The sequence below is a fragment of the Equus quagga genome, unplaced genomic scaffold, assembly GCF_021613505.1.
Source record: "Equus quagga isolate Etosha38 unplaced genomic scaffold, UCLA_HA_Equagga_1.0 99709_RagTag, whole genome shotgun sequence".
Taxonomy (NCBI): Eukaryota; Metazoa; Chordata; class Mammalia; order Perissodactyla; family Equidae; genus Equus; species Equus quagga.
Genome location: NW_025804408.1, coordinates 5976 through 25549, shown reverse-complemented (window position 1 = coordinate 25549; position 19574 = coordinate 5976). Strand labels below are relative to the sequence as shown.

Below are 19574 nucleotides of genomic sequence, written 5' to 3'. Positions count from 1 at the left end.
GGCTGGGACTTTTAGATGGTTCAAAGGTGGGTTCCCATGGAGCCTGTTCTGGCAACACTGAGAGGGAACAGATCCCCCAAGGCAAGATGCCTCTCTGTCTGCAGTAGGGGTTGATAGACACAAATGAGGAAGGATGATGATATCATAAGCAACACTTATCGAGCCCTTCTTATATTTCAGAAAATGTGCCAAATGCTTTCTGTTGACTACACAGTGATCCAGACATTATCAGCATTTTATGTGGAGACTGAAGATTAAATATACTAAGTTATCCGTTCTTTAAGTGTGGTCCAGGGACCACTGGGAATTTCTGAGAACCTTTCAAAGAGTCCATGGGATCAAAACTATTTTCACAATAATATTTAGAGACTTTATGCCATTTTCATCCTCATTCTCTCATGAGTGCACCATGGACTTTTCTAGTGGCAACGGGACATGTCATACAGCAACACATAGAATGCAGAAGTTATAAGATCCAGCTGTCTTTGCTTAAGCCAAACCTTTAAAAACTTTTTAAAATATAAACCATAACTTCTCTTTTTACTATTTTTTTTGTTTTATGAGAGTTATTTTTCTTAAAAATACATTGTTTATATTAAATTGTAATGGAAATGTTTCTAAATTAATTAAAAGTAAATGTTTAATAAATTCTCAGTTTTAATTTCTAATATGATACATATGAAGAGATACAACCACATAAATAAAATATGTTTGTATCCTCAGTAATTTTTCGAGTTTAAAAGTAATGCAAAGTTAGAGCACCATTGCATAAATGATAGATTTGCAAGGTAGCAAGGGACAGAGCTGGAAACATGAAGTTTACCTTATACCAAACTGGTTTTCGTTTTCTGTTGCTGCTGCAACAAATTACCACAAACTTATCGGCTGAAAACAGCTCACATCTACTCCCTCACAATTTCCTTGGTCAGAAGTCCTGACACAGGTCAGCTGGCTTCTCTGCACAGGTCTCACAGGCTGAAAGCAAGGTGTTGGCTGGGTCTGCATCCTCCTCCGAGGTCCTTGCACGTGGCCCCTCCACCTTCAAATCAGCAGGTGTGTTGAGTCCTTCCCACTTTAAAGGTCCCTGGCTTCCTCCTCTGCTACTAGATGGAGAACAATGCCTGCTTTCAGGAAGCTCACCTGATCGGGTCAGGCCCCCAAGATACCTTCCACATTTTAGATCAATTGATTTGCCAAAACCCTTCACAGCAGGGCCCAGATTAGTGCTTGATTAAATAGTGAGGGGACAGGGATCTTAGGAGGCAACTTTAGAATTCTGCCCTCCCCACAGAGTCTTTTCTCTTAACTGCTGAGCAGTGTTTTCTTTTTTTAGATCCTATAATATTCCTCAGAAAGATGCCATCTTGTTTCTGCTATCTTTGTTCTCAGCTGTATTTGCCTCCAGAACTCCTGCCTAAAATAATCAAAATAATTTTGAATCCTAACTCACAAGGGAACAATTTTCATTTCTGTGTTTTACTCTAGGTTATCAGATTAGGATACTTTAAAGTTTCTTTTAATTCCCAATTTATATGAATTTAACTGAGTGACCCTTTTTTTTTTAAAGATTTTATTTTTTTCCTTTTTCTCCCCAAAGCCCCCCAGTACATAGTTGTATATTCTTCGTTGTGGGTCCTTCCAGTCATGACACGTGGGACGCTGCCTCAGCGTGGTTTGACGAGCAGTGCCATGTCTGCACCCAGGACCTGAACCAACGAAACACTGGGCCGCCTGCAGCAGAGCGCGCGAACTTAACCACTCGGCCACGGGGCCAGCCCCTGAGTGACCCTTTCTTGCACAGTCCACCCACCTGGCCCCTGACCTAGGCTCTCCTACAGCAAAATGATCATATTTTTCTGATCTTCTACATTTAGAAGAGCATTTATATAATAGATACAGAAGTAGTTTATTCAATTTAATAGCTACACCAATAGCATGAATATGCCTACCACTTGGAGAGCCAGTGTAGGGTAGGGATAGACTCGAAGACACAGCTACATCCTATAGAGCCATGAGACACATTTTCATATATTTGTACTAATTTGATTACTTGTTCTCCTTTGATTTGTGTTATTTGTACCTTGCATTAATCTTGTACAGAACTGTTTAGCATTGAAATGAGCTGATGATTCATCTAAATCAAGTTCTTCTCAGGCCAGCCATTCCCCATTGAGGTTACATTCTGAGGAGGCTTCAACTCCTTCCAACACATTTGATCATCAATACCAGTGTGGTCACATGACTTATTTACATAAGGTGGTTGAATGTTAACAACAATGGGAATGTAACATCATATCGCAGAATTGTCATTTCAATTCAGTTTTATTACAGAACAAGTCAGGAAGAATTACAGAGGTATTTGCTAAGTCTTTCCAACAGATCAGACTCTTGCCCATTACCGGGCTATTATTATGGACAGATGTCATTACAATTAGCCATAATTCACTACTTTGTAGGTTCCAAGTCAGTTGGGGACAAATTTAGTTACCCTATCTCAGTTTAAAGGCTTGGACTGAAACTAGAATGTATCCTGTGTTGTTATATAGTGGGGCCCACTTCCACCCTGCCCCTTCATGGTGAGGACATGGTGTTATTCAGAATAGTTCATTTCCTCCTAACTGCACCACAGATTATATCCTCTTCTGATCTAGTCTTGGAGAGAGTAATGGTACATCAGTGAAAATTACAAGTGCCCCCAGAAAACTGGAATAATTCTCTTGTCTATAAGCACCTCAGGAGTGCAACCCTTGGGCCTCAGCAGCTAGAATGGAAGGCCATTGTCCTGTGGTGACTTTAGCGGCCATGTATATCAAAATAGTCAGGAGGTTCTGTTGGGTCAGGACCTGCCCCAGCAGTATACAGCATCATTTGTGGAATCTGCCTGACCCATGTCACTGAAGTCTCATCATATTTCCAGGCAGGCTCCCATCCTTTCCCTTCCTCCTTGACGAGAATTCCCTCTAAGCTGCTCTTTCTAGTTAACAAATCTTTTCCGACTGACTGTCATTCCTTATAAAAAGTGAATTCAGGTTGTCTAATGATGCCTAGATAGCCACTATTTGTTTTGATTTGTGCTAAAGTCATCTCTCTCCTAAAGCCATATTTTGTTTTGTGGGATAATCCATTTTACTTCTTATTGTCATTGTGTACTAACAGGGTGAGCACAGTTTTGATGTATGTTTTGTTACCCCACGATACTGGGTCCCTCCTACTAGGGTTAGATAAGTGGTAGTCCCACCTAGATGTAATTTAGTTTGAGTATGCCATAAGGCCTTCTCCTAGAACCTTTCTTTTGTGAGGGTAGGGCCATTTCTGAGGGAATTCATACCCACCATGTGAAGTCTACAGTTTATTCCAATCAGAAATCTGTTTTCTCCTTCTCTGTTTAATAGCTTTCTTCCCACAAAAACAAATGTGAGATGTACCTGTGCACAGCACACTATGGCATGCTAGGAATGTAGCTGATATATTTTGTCCATTATAACCAGGGACCTTTCTAAGCATTTGATCATCAAGGTTGACATTTACACAGTGATCAGTCAGCTGAGAATTGTACAACACATGGTCTGATGGCCATGTGGAGAAGGGTTCCTGGAAATTTCTTCCCAAATGAGATCTTTTGTAGTAGAAGCAACCTGAAAAATGAGACAAATGTTACTGCTACATTTGGTCCAGTTTATCATCACATCATATGACCAAAATATTTCCCAGTGCATTGCCACTCGGGATTGCATGCTTCCATTTGACCTTGACAGGTTCCAAAAGTGGGGTTGGTTTTGGCAAACATATGACTTCACCATTTTGTGCATCTGGCATAATTTCGTTAAGCTACAATATCATTCTCTAGCTGTGAGCCTCTCTTGAGGCACCAATGTAATATCACATTTCCCTTATTGTATAACCCAATTATTTATTCATTTGTTCACTCTCAGCTACTATTTCTTCTTTTCTCCACTTATCATTGATTTGAATCCAGTTTCCCTCTTTGGAAGGGACATTCATTTCTGCCACTGTGCTGTGACAGATTGCTGAGAGCAATACCAGTTTAGCAAGTGTCCCTCAGTCCATTCTCTGACATGTAGGGTCTGACTACATAGGCGTTGAACTGGTGGGCCTCCTCAACCAATAGGCAATATAGCTGCATTCACCGTCAACCCCAGTTTTGCCAGATGGAGTGAAAACATCTGTATCCCAGCAGGCTTTCAGAATTCTGGCCTCAATGTCTAAAAGTAGAGCTACAGTTTCTTGCTTAGGGATCATCCCTGCTTCTGGCAACCACAATTGCTGCCTTGACCCTGGGACAACAGCATAAGGTAGGAAAACAGAATGTCAAGATAATGAGGGGGAGAATTGTATACAGTACCAGGATCCTCCCTCACCCTCTTTCCCTCAAATCTCCCAGAAATGTGGAGGATGCTGTTGAGTGGGAACTCCTCCTTGGCATGTCAGCTAATCCTTCCTTACTTTATCTCTTCCCATCTTAGATGACAAATATTTAAATTTCCTGTTCTAATTTTCTATCAAATCATTACTCAGAGAATGATATGCAACATAATATTTCTATTTGATATATGTTTTTGCCCATTGTTGGCAGTATGGGCTGTAAAGTGCAGTCTTTGTTCTAAAGAAATGCAGTGTGGTGGTCCAAACGGTACAGCCTTCACTCCTTTAATCATGGCTTCCTTTAGTTCACTGAACATGTTTATAATGGCTACTTTGAAGCCTTGTCTGTTAAATCCAATATCTGGTCACTCTCACAGGTGGTTTCTGTTGCCTGCTTTCTTCTAGAGTAAGGGTCGTACTTCCCTGTTTCCTTACATGTATTATAATTCTTTTGTTGTAAACTCAACATTTTAGATAAAACTCTGGGTATTGGTACCTTTCTCACATCTGCTCTGCTGCTTTTTATTGTTATTTGCTTACTTACTTTTTATTGAGTGGCTGGATCATCTTAGTGAAATCTATTCTCCCATCCACCAGCACATCAGTGTTGGGAGTTAATATCAGAGGATGAGACTTCTCAGGGGGTGACACCTTGGGTATGCCTGCAGTCACCCTGTGATGACAGTGGTTGTGACAAGGCTCTCTTTGCCTGTCTGTTTCCATAACCACACTCAGCTGTTAAACTCCACTGTTGTGGGCTGATTGGTCTCTTGTTTTCAACAATGCTCTGGGGTATAAATTACTCCAGACAAAAATCAACCAAATTTGGGCTCCATTGAAGGTATCCAACAGAGGTCATTGTCAAGCTCCCTTGTGACCCCCAGAGGGCCTTTCTCAGCTATTTCTTTCTCCAGTTCTTTCCTGAAAACTAGCCAGCCTGCAGATTAGCCTATATCTTCAATGGATCTGGCAATCTCTTCCCCCCTGCCTTTCCACACAACTTCCACTGTTTTGAGAGCACCCTTAGGTTTGAATTTCTCCACAGTCTTGCAAATGGAGTCAGTTTCTTTGGGAGAGATTACTAGCTACTTGATAGCTGGCCTACTTCTACCTTAATGTAAATCTCTGAGTCATAATTTTGTGACTGGTTGTGGGGACAATAGCATACTTCTCCCTGAAATCTCCATTTTAGGAACTGGGCTCCCAGTGTGGTGGCAGGGACAGTAGCCTCAGGTGTTTTTGACTGACTTTGTGTGGAGAGGGACCACCACATTAGAGCTGTAGCAAGGGCCCCAGTATTTTAGAGATGTTGTGCCCAAAGAAGAGTCTTTCTTTCAGGAGTGGACGTTGGGCAGAAGAAGGCATCCCCCACTTTCTGTCTCACTCACCCAGAATTTAGCCTTAATAGCAGTTTGCTCCAGGGCAGGAGAGGAAATGCTGAGGTTTTTCAGGTGGGATGAGAAATGCTGCTGTCCTGCCCCTCCTGGAAGATGGCCCTCTGATAGTGAGTTATGGGGAGGGGAACCCCGTGGTCTTGGCAGCGTGTGTCTACAGTGGAATTTCCTTCTCCACGAGGTGAGGAGGGGAAGGGAGGCAGCTGATCTTGGTTCAGATAACACAGACTCTTGCTCTTCATACTGAATCTTAGTAGATTTTCTTGTATAAATCTTTCTCGATTTGCTATATGTCCTTAGGGCTATTTCCAGAGACCTTAACTGGTTGTTTAAAAATAACTTTCACTAGTTTCCCTGTGGAGCATGTTCACAAGAGCTTGTCACACTGTCATACCAGAAGTAGGATTCCCCATTAATGTATTTTTTCTACATAATTTACTGTGAGATGACAAATAAAAATGGCAAGCAATAGGATATATTGGAGTATATGCGGAAGACATTTGGTATAAACCTAATTTGGCCTGACTTTGTTTTTTCCAAAGGGGCCTGACTGTGGCTATTGTATATCTGCTTAGACATTTCCTATGGCCAGAACAAAGGCGCTTGAGATAAAGGTGCAACTTCCCCCTACATTGGCATTTCCTTAGGGATAAACATCTTTCCTTAGGCTAGGAACTGATTGCTGCACTCACCTTTGACCACCCAGCTCACCAGTGACCACTCAGCTGGAGACAACAGACTGACACCCTGCTGTGTTCACTGTGACAGAAGAACTACCTGCTGTCTCATCAATCCCTGTGCCGACAGAGCAGTCTCGCGACTATCGTAAAAGGGACATTTCAATCCTATGTGAAACATCCTCTCTGGGGGTATATAACCACTCTGTTCACCCCACTTCTTTGGTGCCCTTTATTCTTTCGGGAAGAAAGGCCCCTGGTTATAATCCTCAGATTTAAGCTCAGAATAAACTCACCCAAATTTTCATTTATAGATTGGTTACGGATTATTTTCCTCGACAGAGATAAGGTAATCATTGTCAAATAAAAGGTTAATTTTCATCAAATGCTTCTTTTTATCTATCTTCTTGACTAATTCGTCATTTTTCCTTCCCAAATCGTTGCATGCCACATTTGAGGGAGGGGAGGTTTTGATTACCATAGCTGAGGACTGGAATGTTCATCTGCCACTACATTTGAGATGTAAATTTTGGTCCTCTTGTCACCTGCTCTTGTGGTCTAGTAGTTATTTCAGAACCATCCTCTATGATAAGTTTGGAAACATTTATTTTGATCACCTTCATGCATCTTCAAAACTCATGGGCTTTGTGGCACCTTGCAGAGGCTGTCAGCAGGGCCTGCAGTGTCCACCACCTCCCTGCCTGCATGGCGGGGCCTCAGGCAGCTTCCTCTCTCAGCAGGTGCACTGAAAAGCCCTATCAAGGTTTTAACCTACAATACTTACAATTTAGTGACAGAAAAGGATTTTCTTTTACTTTAATCTCACAATTGGAAGCAGTATATTTTAAGGATTTGATATGGGATTTAAAGATATTATCGAGTTTGTCACAGTTTGAAAATCCCATTGAAAAGAAAACAATCATATTTTATTATTTAAAAAATCGATATTTATTTTCATCTTATGTTGCCTTTAGAGATCAGGGATTCATCATTTAATGACGTTGAAGTTTATAATTGCAAACTGTTCCTTCTTTTTCATATTGATACTTTACATTTCTTTTTAAATACATATTTTTCAGTAAGAAATCCAGGAATCCCCAGTAAGAAAGCAGGAATCCAGGAATGCCCACATCTTCTTGTGAGAAGATGGCAAAAAGATACTTCAAATCAAATTGCAGAGCAATTTAATACCAGAGAATCAGTGAAATTTGAGAGGGAATTCATGTGTGGTGGTATGAAGATGAGAAATGGGCATGGTGGTTATCAAACTGACTGAGGAGAACCAAGAAAGGAAGAAGAAAACAGTAACACACACTCTTATACAGCACTTTATACTTCAAGGGAGAAGAGAGGCCAGAGAGATTTCAAATGAGATTATTGAAAGAAGGATGACTTGGGCTCCGAATATCTGAGGAATTCTCAGCTTTAGGATTCTTCTGTGTTATCAGTCTATAGAATTCCCTTTCTTTACAGGGTAAGGATTTACTTGTTATAAGAATTCCAAATTGTTTTTCCACACTCTCTTTCTTGGGTGTTTCCTGCAGAAATGCCAATAAAGGCAATGGTCTAAACTTTCCCTCGCTCCTGTCTTCTGCCCTTGACCACCCTCGTGTCTTGCCCACGTGGCCCTGCATGCTGTGCCCTGCCTCTTGTCTCCAGGACCTGGGAGTATAATCAAGTGTTTTTCCTGAGGCTCCTCATTAGTACTTTGATGAGTAGAATAAGTAATTTAAAAAGGTCCAATATTTATAAATCTTTCAAATTTGAAGTCTTATGCTTTTTGAATCATCTCTAAGAATCTTTACTTACCCAAGGTCATGAAGATATTCATCCACTTCATTTTCTAAAATCTATATGGTTTCAGGCTATAGGTTTAGATCTATAATATTATTTTTTATTGTGGCATTTATCATGGCAAAAGGCAACAGCGCCACCCAACATATTCACAGGGACCCAAGCCCTCCCCCTGCCGTGATGATCTCTGCTGTGTGTCACACTGGCCTCTCCTTGCACAGTGGTCTCCTCAGTGCACTCTTGACCTCTGCGTTTCTCAGGCTATAGATAGCAGGTTCTGCATAGGGTTGAAGAGATTGTAAAACAGGGAAACCATCTGCTTCTGCTCCTCCTGATGGCAGGGTTTGGGTGCCATATACCTCCTGATGGCACTGCCAAAGTAGAGCCCAACCACTCAGAGGTGGGACAGACAGGATTTCACAGAAGTAGTTGATTTCATGAGGCCCACAGAAGGGCAGCCTAAAAATGAGAACCAGTTGAATCAGATCCAGGATGAAGATAAATGCTGATTAATTGACGACTAGTACCAAGCACACTTCTAGCTCATGATGACAGTGTAATGTAGGGGGTGGCAGATTGCCACAAATCGATCATAGGACATCACCACCAACATCAGGCACTCTGTGTGAGCAAAATCTAGGTACAAAAATGTCTGCATAATGCAAGGAACAAAGAAGATGGTCCTTTTCTGGCTCACAAGATTTGCCAGCATCTTAGGACACTGTTGGAACATAGGACATGTCAATGATGGCCAAGTAGGAGAGGAAGAAGTACTTGTGGGTGTGAAGTCTAGAATCTAAGCAGATAAGCCCCAGGATGACCCCGTTCCCCAGAATGGTGAGGGTACAGAAGAGAGAGAAAAATCCAAAGATAACTAACTCCAGTGCTGGGTCCCCCTGGAATCCCAGCAGAGTGACTTCTGTGATCTGCGTCTGGTTACCTGCCATGCTCCTGTGGCAGAGACAGACCAGTCCATGTCCACGACAGGAAGGTCAGAACTGTAGGCCAGTCAAGACACAAAATATTTACTGAATGTTGCGGAGTACTTAGAAATACATTACTTTGGATAGATTTTCTATAATTTATTTTTAGGCATGTTTTAGAAATTAAATTGGTATGCTCATACAACTTAGGTAAAAATTCCCCTTTTATCAATGGGATAATAGGATACACGATTTATTATAGAAATAAAATATAAGATCATAGGATCAATTATTATATACTCTACTGAATAGGATCTACTCACGTGCCCATATGTTGTTTCAGAGAATTCAAGTATTCTGGCTTCCCTTCGATGAGTCCTGATTATTAATGTAGTTGGGGGAGAGAAGACCCTGAGACAACATCTGCAATAGGAGGGAGTATCATATTCTCGGCTTTCTTGTCTTCTTGGTCCAAAGTGTGAAGTGATTAGCGTCCTCTCTTCTTTATATGTTGCTCATTTACCTATTTACCTTCTCATATGCTTTTCTAACCACTTATTTCAGATTTCAGATCTTTCTAAATAACTTCTCAGTTTCCTATTGTCTTTCAAACTTTGTATGCCCCTCCTTTTCAGCAGCTAATAGTCCCTAGATGCATCTTCTGGTACGTCTGTTTCATCTTCAGTGTTTGTAGTTTTATTCTGAGCATTTTCTTTACTTTGTTATCAGCACTTGATATTGAAATTTAGGCATAAGTAAAACAACATTTGACTACATGCAATGAGCACATGTACAAATCTTAAATTCAGTTAAACATGACATTTCTGCAGCCTTTTTAAGTGTGAAACTCAAAAGGGGAAAGTGAATTCACATTACTGTGGGTGAAGTTAGAAATGACAGATGTATTATAGCTGTAATTTTGTTTGGTTGTTTTGTTTTTTCCCTTTCATCACTTAATATAGAGAGAAATCTCAGAGCTTATCTTGTTTTGTGGTGAGACAGAATTGTTTGTTGTCATGATAAATTCCCATTGTCATCCAATCCCCAGAAGATTCCTTTCTCATCACCTGCTACCAAGCGTGGTAACTGCTTCCTACTGTTCTGATGGACTCTGAGCAGCCCTCAGGAGCATCAGTTGGTTTGTTCTTACTAGATATAGACATTTCAAGGCTTTCAACATCTATTGCCAGATTAGGGGTAGAAAATTTGCACCAATTCCTGCCTCTGATGCTGTGTGAGAATCATGCCTCTTTCCCACAGGGTCACCAATACTACAAATGATCAGTTTTAACCTGTGCTAATTTTGAATGTAAATAATATTATACAGTTTAAATTTACATTTCAACGATAACTGAACACATATTCCTTGAGTGCATCATGTTCCAGCCTCTGTTGGAAGCTCTGGAGGCACAGCAGTGGATCAGGGAGATATTCTGAAGGGGAGACATATTCTGAGCAAGTAAGTGGTCTATCTGTCATCCATCCCTCACATTTCCATGGAGGGGAGGAACCTCTCTACCCCGGATGAAGCACTTTAGGATTCACCCGCCCTCTCTGTCCTCTAGTTGACATGATTTGTGAAACAGGAAAAAGGCACTGAGGATGGCCCTTCTCTGCTCTCCTGTTTGGTCAGAAACATTTCTAGCCTTCCGGTTACAGCCTGTGGGAGCATGTTCTGTCCCCTTTGGGGGTGGGGGTGATCTAATGGCTGTGACTGTAATTTAGAGAGAAATTTTATTAAAGATATAAACTATGTTTTCCAATAGACATCAGTAATAAAACATATTTTAAAAATTTCTACCTGATTCCTGTGTCTATTTCTCTATTTTCTCAGACCTGGAGCAAGGAGAGGTCACGGTTAGTTACCACCCCTAAAATACCAGGAGTAAACAAATTAAGAAAATATTCGTTGAGAGTGAAAAGTTCTGTGAAGGGAATAAACAGGGTAAATGATAGACAGCGACCCGGTTTGAAAGAGCTCCTATAGATGGGATTGTCAGGAAAGGTCTCTCCAAAGAGGAGACACATGGGTGGAATCTAAACGATGAAGGAGAGTCCACCCTGCCTGCAACCAAGTAGACCGCTCCTTGCACAGGGAACAGTAAAGGCCAGTCCCTGGGCAGGAAGGATGTGGTGAGTTCTAGAAATAGAAAAGATCCAATGTCCCCACACCGTAGGAACCAAGAGATTGTCCATATTCATTTTACTCCTGTTTATATTTTTAAGAATTGGAATTGACATAGAAGTTCATAAATTTCAGATGAATTAAAATATTTGGCTACTCTTGTAACACAGAATACCATGCCGCCATTAAAAATGAAAATAAAGATCTTATAGTGAAAGGAAAAACTATCCAGATAAAGTCAAAGCATATGTCCATAATAAGATCCACCTTATATTTTAACATATGAACCTGTTTATATACATACGTCTCTTGTGCTTACTTACAAATATGGAGGAAAATTCTGTAAGTTAAAAATAAATCTGTCTATACTATCTCTACAGAGTGTGATTATGTAGAGACCTAACTTTGTGTAAATTGTTTGCTTTATTTGTTTTTAAATAAAATTTCCTCATTATCAGGAGACAAAACAAGATATTTCCATTTTGGAATAATCCGCGTATAATATACAACTGAAGTTGCTCATTATTCCTGCTCTTACTGAGAGTAATCCTCATCAAATTTTAATAGGGATCTCAAATCTGAACAGATTTTAAGGGCTTAAAATTGGGGAAATAAGTCACTGCATTTTGATTAAAGTTAACCTTTGACAGGAAAAGGGATATTGAAAACCTCAATCCCGTTTTTCTTTACGGAGTTTTTTTTCTGAATTGTCCTGATAGAGAAAAAGATCAAGATCTTGTATGGACTAAAAGTAGAAACAGATCTTAAATCAGGTTGAAAATTATGGCCACATCCACCAAAAGGTGAGGGAGAATATAAGCAGAGCACAGTTCTGATGTCGCACAGGTCAAAGGAAGTGACCTTTGTCGTTCAGAGAAGCACATTTCAATGGCCTTTTAATTTCCTTATCTGTAACATAGCTTCTGGGAATTTCAAGTCAAAAACTGAAAGACATGAAAACAACAATAAAATCAGTACCTGTAAATACAGAATCAGAAGTGTCAGGGAATTTAGCTGTCATCTTGTCCAGGAGTCTTTCCATCAGATTCTTAGAAAAAGTCTCTTACAATCAGCCTGCCTCTTACAATCAGAAGGCCTCTGCTGGAATGACTCACACCAAACTTTCCCTTTATTTATATTCCTGTGATTGCACTTTGCTCACTGGGAGACACATTTGATCCGAGTGCCATGAAACTGCAAATTCGCGAGACAATTGCCTGCTCTCATGTGAACTTATGAGTCTGTGCCGATGTTGATTTGGTGTTTTATTAAAAGGAGGAGTGGCCTTCTTAGACTAAATTAGTAAGTTTTGAATGGACACTTCACTGGAGTGCTGAAGAAATAGCAGCAAATTAGGGTCGGTAAAATATCTTACAAGGTCACTCCAATATTACTGAATTGATTTTATCTGAGTGGATAGCTATACTTTGACTCATTAATTGATGTATTTTAATTTCATGCAAGCAGAGCACAGTTGAAGGACATATACCAAACTTCCAATTTTCAGAGATATGAATCGGAAATTGGCCAATTTTTTGAACAATGCAAATGTAGTGACAGAATGGAATATGGCCCATTGTGGACACACCAAATGTGTTAATAGATCCCACTGAATCAAGCTGAATAGGATGGCAGAGAGCTCTTAATCCCTGTGAGCTCCAGGTGCAAGGAGGTTTTGTAAGTTTTTAAGACTCTTCTTGAATAAGCACATTTTGTCGTATGGAAAGCAAGGAACAGAAATAATGACAGAAAGTTAGATAATGACTTCAGAAAAAGTCCCATTTGCATGTCTTTGGAGCAAATAAGGACACAGGAAGCTGGCAAGAGTAAGTTTCTTTCTAAAGATCATGTTTGCATGAGTCAGGGGAGGCCTGCAGAGGTGAATTGTGGGCGAGAGCTTGAAGAGGAAGGGCAGGCAGGCTGAGGGCGGGACCTGGGCAGCCTGTCTGGGCCTGAGATGGAATCCTGGGAGAGCAGCAAAGGAAAAGTCCAGTGGGCTCATCTGGGACCTCCACGTGTGTTACTCCTGCACCCAGCCAGTGACCCAGGAGAGCGGACACACAAATGCTTCAGCTATCAAATATGCGCACTGTTAGCATCCTTTTCCCAAATGATTTGGATCCTGTGAATATTCAAATTTCATAATTAAAAGAATCTAGAATTATAGAGTTTTACATATAAATTTTTTGGTAAGACACTTCTGATTGAAACTAATAGTCTAGAAAAAAAATTTCCAAATGGCAGGAATAAATAAGAAAGTACATAGAATTCTTAGTGAACCAACTCATTTCATCAAAAGTGAACTACAGACAAACCATTGTAATACTGGATGTCAACTGCACTTTTTACAGTGTTGTAGGAAGGTCATGAGGAGACAGCTCTAGAGTGGTGACTGTCTACACACACTAGTTGTTGATCAGCTCATTTGTGAGGACAAGGAAAATAGAAATATAATATAAGGGAAAGCAATTTTTTTCCTTGTAAATATTGGCATGGTTCTGCATTTTGAATTTTACAGTTAAGAAGGCAGATTTTTTTTTCCTCTGAGAAAAAGCCTGAGGCAGATACAATAAAGCGACACATACCTGAAATGAAGATTTCTTTAAATGTCCACTCTAGCTGCATATTAAAAAAATATCTTCCGTGCCCAGGATAAGGAGAAAAGTTTCATGGAGACATTTCTCTGTTCTTCCATAGCATGAGGATTATCAGGGACTGAAGAACACAAGATACTGAATAACGATGAGGGCAGCATGGTTACCAGGACTGATTAGACCATGAGTCCAACCTCATTTCTGCAAGGTGAACCGTATGAACTTGAGTCACTTATTCTAAGCCTCATTGTTTTCGTCTCTGAAGTGGTGACAACCAGTATGGAAAGGGCTGACGTGAAGAATAGATACAACGAAATTGAATTATATTAGGAGTGAAAGTGATATCATGAAGAAGAAATACCCTTAAACTGGTATATATTCAGAGTCAAGTAAATGTTAGCTGTTATTAATAGTACTAAAGGGATCAAAAAATTCAAGGAAGATGCCAAATCGTTGGGATTAGGAGTCAACAAAATCATGGTACTGTAAGCTCTTTAGCATTTCTCTCGCTTTTTAAAAAATTAATTGTGAGTTTAAATAAAACACACACATTTTACTTTCATTTCTATCAATGTTTCTATATGCTGATTTTTAAAATTAAGTTTAAAAAAGAATTTAGGAAATGGAGGAATCCTTTAAAGTAACCTCATTCCTGGATTGAAGAAGAAAATGTAGGTTTCAAAACTCAAATGGCTGTTCTGCCATTCCAAATATCCCAATGTGAGAGAAAGTGTGACTCTTGTGAAAGGAAAGGGGGCCATATTCAGGATGTTTACACTGACCCAAAGTAAAGGTTTCTATTTATCACTGTGAGAGTGAGAGCCCTGGGCTGTCAAAGATGCAGATCTGGGGCAGCACAGAGTTGACCCATTCTCACACTAACTCAGAAATTACTTACCGTCTCCAACAGTTACTTTGACACTCAGCTTCATCCTAATAAGTAGCACAGTTTAAGAAACAAACAATGATTCTGAGCCCAATTGCCTGGGTTCTAATCCTGGCTTTGCTGCGGACTAGCTTTGTCAACAATCTGTGCCTCTCTGTTCCTCAGTTCTTCCATCTGCAAAATGGGGTGAATACTAAACCTTACTTCATATGACAGCTGAAAGAATTAAATCATTTACCTCACATAAGGCACCTAATATATACCTAAAAATAGATTTTGAGGGATTTGAAAACCATCATTAGAGGGTTTTTCTGGATCTAATAATCATTTGGAAACATGTTAAGGAATCGTAATATTCCTCTGCTAAACTAAGGAACAAAAGAGACGCTGAGTTTCCCTATAAGACAAGGCCATCTGTCTCCTGGACAAGTGAGAAATGGGTCCTGTTTGGTTAGACAATATTTCCGAGAATCTGTGGGGCAGGAGCTTAGCAGCAGGGAAGGAAGATCAGTCTTAGGGTAAGGAAGCCACTCTCCTCTGCCTTCAGCATCTTCTGTTTCTAAGAAGAGGCACCTGGGCCTCAAGGCCCCTGAAGTTCCTTGTAGCCCCTGAGCCAGTTGATCTCCTACATGGATGGTTAGCTGACTCCTCTGCTCTGACATAGTCATGACAGAGCCAACAACTGCCTTGTGAGGATGATGAATGAGGCGCAGACGGAGGGTTCTAGAGGCTCAGAGGCTTTGTAGTTAATCAATGAATGCATTTCCCATGTTAATTCATTTTCTTCTTTCAGTCTCCCGTGGGCATTTTTGGGTTTGTCTGGCATTTGTTTTTGTTTGCTTGGGAGTGGGTGAGGCCAGGATGTCTCTAAACTATGCAAGACCCTGGCACAGGAAAAAGTTAAAAAATTCAAGATTGTGTCATAAACTGATTTCTCTCATACGTATTTTATCAGTCTTAAAATTGCTCCACTCTCTAGTTGCTCCTGTTTGTCTGCAGAGGAGAGGCTGTAATTTCTGAATCTCTCATAGGAAGTGCCCCATAGACCCTGTTAAGACATCATCTCAGATAAATAGGTGATCTCCCAATGAGACAATGCTATTGCCAAATAATCCTTGCACATTTCTCACTTACAAACATTTTTGATTTGGGGGTCGGGACATACCTCTCCTTTAATTTTCTTATTTTGCCCTCCACTTCCAACATCTCCAGATTTCTGAGCCATATTTTTATTTCTGCAGTCTGAGTGAAGACCTATAGTTAAAATATACCTCTCTGTCTCTCTCACACACTCTGTCTTGCCCCAGGCGATAACATTTGATGATTGTCAAGTCCTTCCAGGTCTAAATTCCTAAGTGTCTATCTTAATCTAGCTCTCTAGAGAGTCTTAGTTCTTCAACTGTGGTGGAAGGAGAGCTTCAAAGTAGAAGTAATACATTTAATCTATTGGAGAGTAGAAAAAGAATATTTAAGAGGAGGCAAAATTCAATTATCTCTTTTCTTAAAATAGCCTGTATGTCCAATAGAACCTCACTCCACTTAGCTCCTTATTCTCCAACACACGCTCCCTACTTCATTCAACTCCTACTCCCCAGGACTCTTGATCTTGAAATTCTTAGTCCTTACTTCAAGTCAATTTTCTGCTTGTATTACGCATTGGACTTGAAACATAAACCCAATCCTTTAAAACAGTCATGGAGCCATCCTTAACTATCCCAACCAAATTAACGTACTCTGGTAGACAAAGAGCACTTATTATAGCATCCTTCAAGGCTGTGCTTCAACAATGTATTGTGTTTAGTATTTTTTATTGTTCATCTTTCCTATAATTTTATAAACAAAGCAAGATTATTCCAGAAAACATATTTTACTTACCAACACTCAGACCTAAGGATAAAAATTTAGCACATGTTCATTCAGATATGCATAATTACCACTGTTATTTCTTTTGGTGACGACAGTAGGGCGACATTTAACACAGCCTATGGTAGATCAAAGAGGTTCCATGCTTTGTCTCCTTTTTTTTTTGCTTTTAATCTTTGAACTCGATGGAGCAAAAATATTTACTATAGAAAGTATTAAACTTCTTATGAGTGGTATTAATATTTACATTGATTAATATTTTATTTTGTAGTAAGAATAAACATTACAAAACAGGCTTGGCTCCATCGTTCCTGATGGACCTTTATTAAATCAAGTTCAATTTAGAGATAACGGTGTTTGCAGGTCGCAATACAGCACCTAGAGCTGCACTTAAATATCATTTTAATATGATGCCTTCTCTGTGACAATAATTCCTCCTTCAGAGGGCTGGAGTCCTGTAATTTTTTTTTAGGTCCACTTGCCACATAGAATATCATCAGGGCATTTGAAAAAAATAAAATAATATATGCCATGATGAAAAATTAGAAGTACTGATGACTGTTTTCACCATAACTTCTGTCATGGTACATGTTTTTAACCAAAGAAGCTGTTTTTGGGTGTGCTTCATCAAAACAAGGGAGTAAACCAAGAAAGAGGAAGATGTGAGATTAATGAACTAAGGGGTCCAACACAGGACAAAGGCAGATGGAATTGCTAGGAAATAACCAGTGCAAACAGAACGAGAAGGGAAATCTCCTGAGGGATGGATATATTGTCTGAAGTGGCTGGGGAGCACTGACATGTGTAGAAAGCAATAGCAATGGGCACAAGGGTCCAAGCAGAGGGTAAAACAGGCAATTAGTGACATCACCTTTCTTACTTGTAGCTGTAAGTACTTGATACCCACTTCCTGCTTAGAAAGTCAGGTGAGGAATATATTGGCCTTATAAAAAGTTTTCTTTTCAAACTCCTTGCTACCACTGCTGTGCTGGGGGTGAATGGGCTTCACGTGGGGATGCTTTTCTCTCTTACAGCAGTATACTTCTCCAGCAATTGCCTCCCCTTGATTGGGCTGATTACTGGGATCACAGCACTGCAGTGAACTTTGCTCAGGGTTTGACGACTGGGTACTGACCACCACTATCTTCCTTAATCGAATGTCTACCATAGACCTGGAATGTGGCAGGCGCAGTTTAGGGTATAGGTGCTGAGGGACACAATTGATCAAGAGAATCAAGTCTGCATTCCCCTTGCTCACATTTACTGGTAAACAGAAGAGATGCACTCGTGTGACCTTTTTCTTAAAAGTCCCTACCTCTATTTACCATCCTCCCTCTTCCACCATGTTTAAGGAAAAAAACGGAATATTCGTTGTAAAAAGACATAAGCTCCACACGTAAAATTAAAAGCAATTCTGAAAAGTACAAAGAAAAAATCTAAACTTATTCCAAATCACAGTACATTGAAATAACCATTAGGATTAGTAGCTTAATATGCCAAAGATTTCTCCAGGAATATATACAGATCCAAGACAAATAAGACAGACTGATGAATAATTTAATGAAAATGTAATCCCATGATATTTTAGGAAAGTATTTTTATATTTATTTTGCATGTAAAAAGAATATTTTCCCAATATAAAAGTAAGTTAAGCAATTCAGAAATACACAGCCACACCACCCACACATTTTGTTAATGAAATCCCACATATCTCTGTGCCCTTAGAGAAATATAAGAAGACAAGGATAAATAGACAATGATAAATATTTTTTATAAAAATTGGCTCATACTCCTCATGCTATTTTTAAGCATATATGTTTTTTATTGTAGCAGAAGTGAAAGTACCCACTATACAACTAAAATACTCATTCTACTTCATAATTTTTAACTACAAGATAAGTTTCTTAAGACAATCTTCTTGACACAAGAATAATTTTCCTTTATATTTAGAGATTGTAGCCATTAGGTTTTTAAAACATTATGTCTTATCTGGAGAAAGTATCCATTGGATCCCTAAAACCAAAGTATGGAATATTTAGCACACTTCAATTTCCTGCTTCTCAGGATTCAGAAGGCTTGCTTCAGAACTTAAACCATTTAGCGGCTACTGCTAGTTGTCTGCCCTCTGGCCCTTACCCCCTTCCTTGCTGACCTAGTACTCATCTTTTCAGGTACTAGGTAGTAGAGTTATCAGAGAAAGTAGACCTCATCTGGTGCCAGAGAGGATTAAACAAGGATTAATCTAAACCAAACTATCAATTTCATCCTCTTTATCAGTGACTGGTTTATAGATGGTCATTTGGCCCCATTTTGGTCAATGGAATACAAGAAGAAATCTGATTAGAGGGAGTGCTTCTGAGAAAGATTTTCCTTCTTGGTGAAAACGGAAAGACGGGGGTGGCCCTGGGGCTGACTGTTTTGAGTTTGCGAGCTCCGCTTCCGAGGCCCAGTGTTTCGCTGGTTTGAATCCATAGTGCCGCTCATCAAGCCATGCTGAGGCGACATCCCACAAGCCACAACTAGAAGGACCCACAACTAAAATATACAACTATGTACTGGGGGGATTTGGGGAGTAAAAGCAGAAAAAAAAAAAAAGCTTGGCAACAATTGTTAGCTCAGGTGCCAATCTTTAAAAAAGAAGGGAAAGATTGACAAAAGAATTTCTTTTTGCTTCTTTATCAATTTTGAGTACTTTTATATTGGAAAATCGTCCTACAAACACATCTGAAAATGGCTCATCCACCGTATTGCCAGAAGAAAACCTGTATTCTGCTTTCATTCTTAAGGTTTGTTTATTTTGTAAAGTGATTTACAAAGGTAAACTGGAGTGATATGGTTGAAAGTCCCTTAAGGCAAGTGAGAGTGTTTGCAATATGCTCGTCTTTGAGGAGGTGATGCTTGAGACCTGATCCATTAGAAGGGCTGGGAGAAGAGG

At 39.8% G+C, this 19574-nt stretch overlaps 1 pseudogene; it reads right to left on the bottom strand.

Moving 5' to 3' along the window:
* Nucleotides 1-8445: 8445 nt before the first annotated feature.
* Nucleotides 8446-9195, bottom strand: LOC124234644 (olfactory receptor 2A2-like; annotated as a pseudogene).
* Between the last annotated feature and the right edge of the window lie 10379 nt (nt 9196-19574).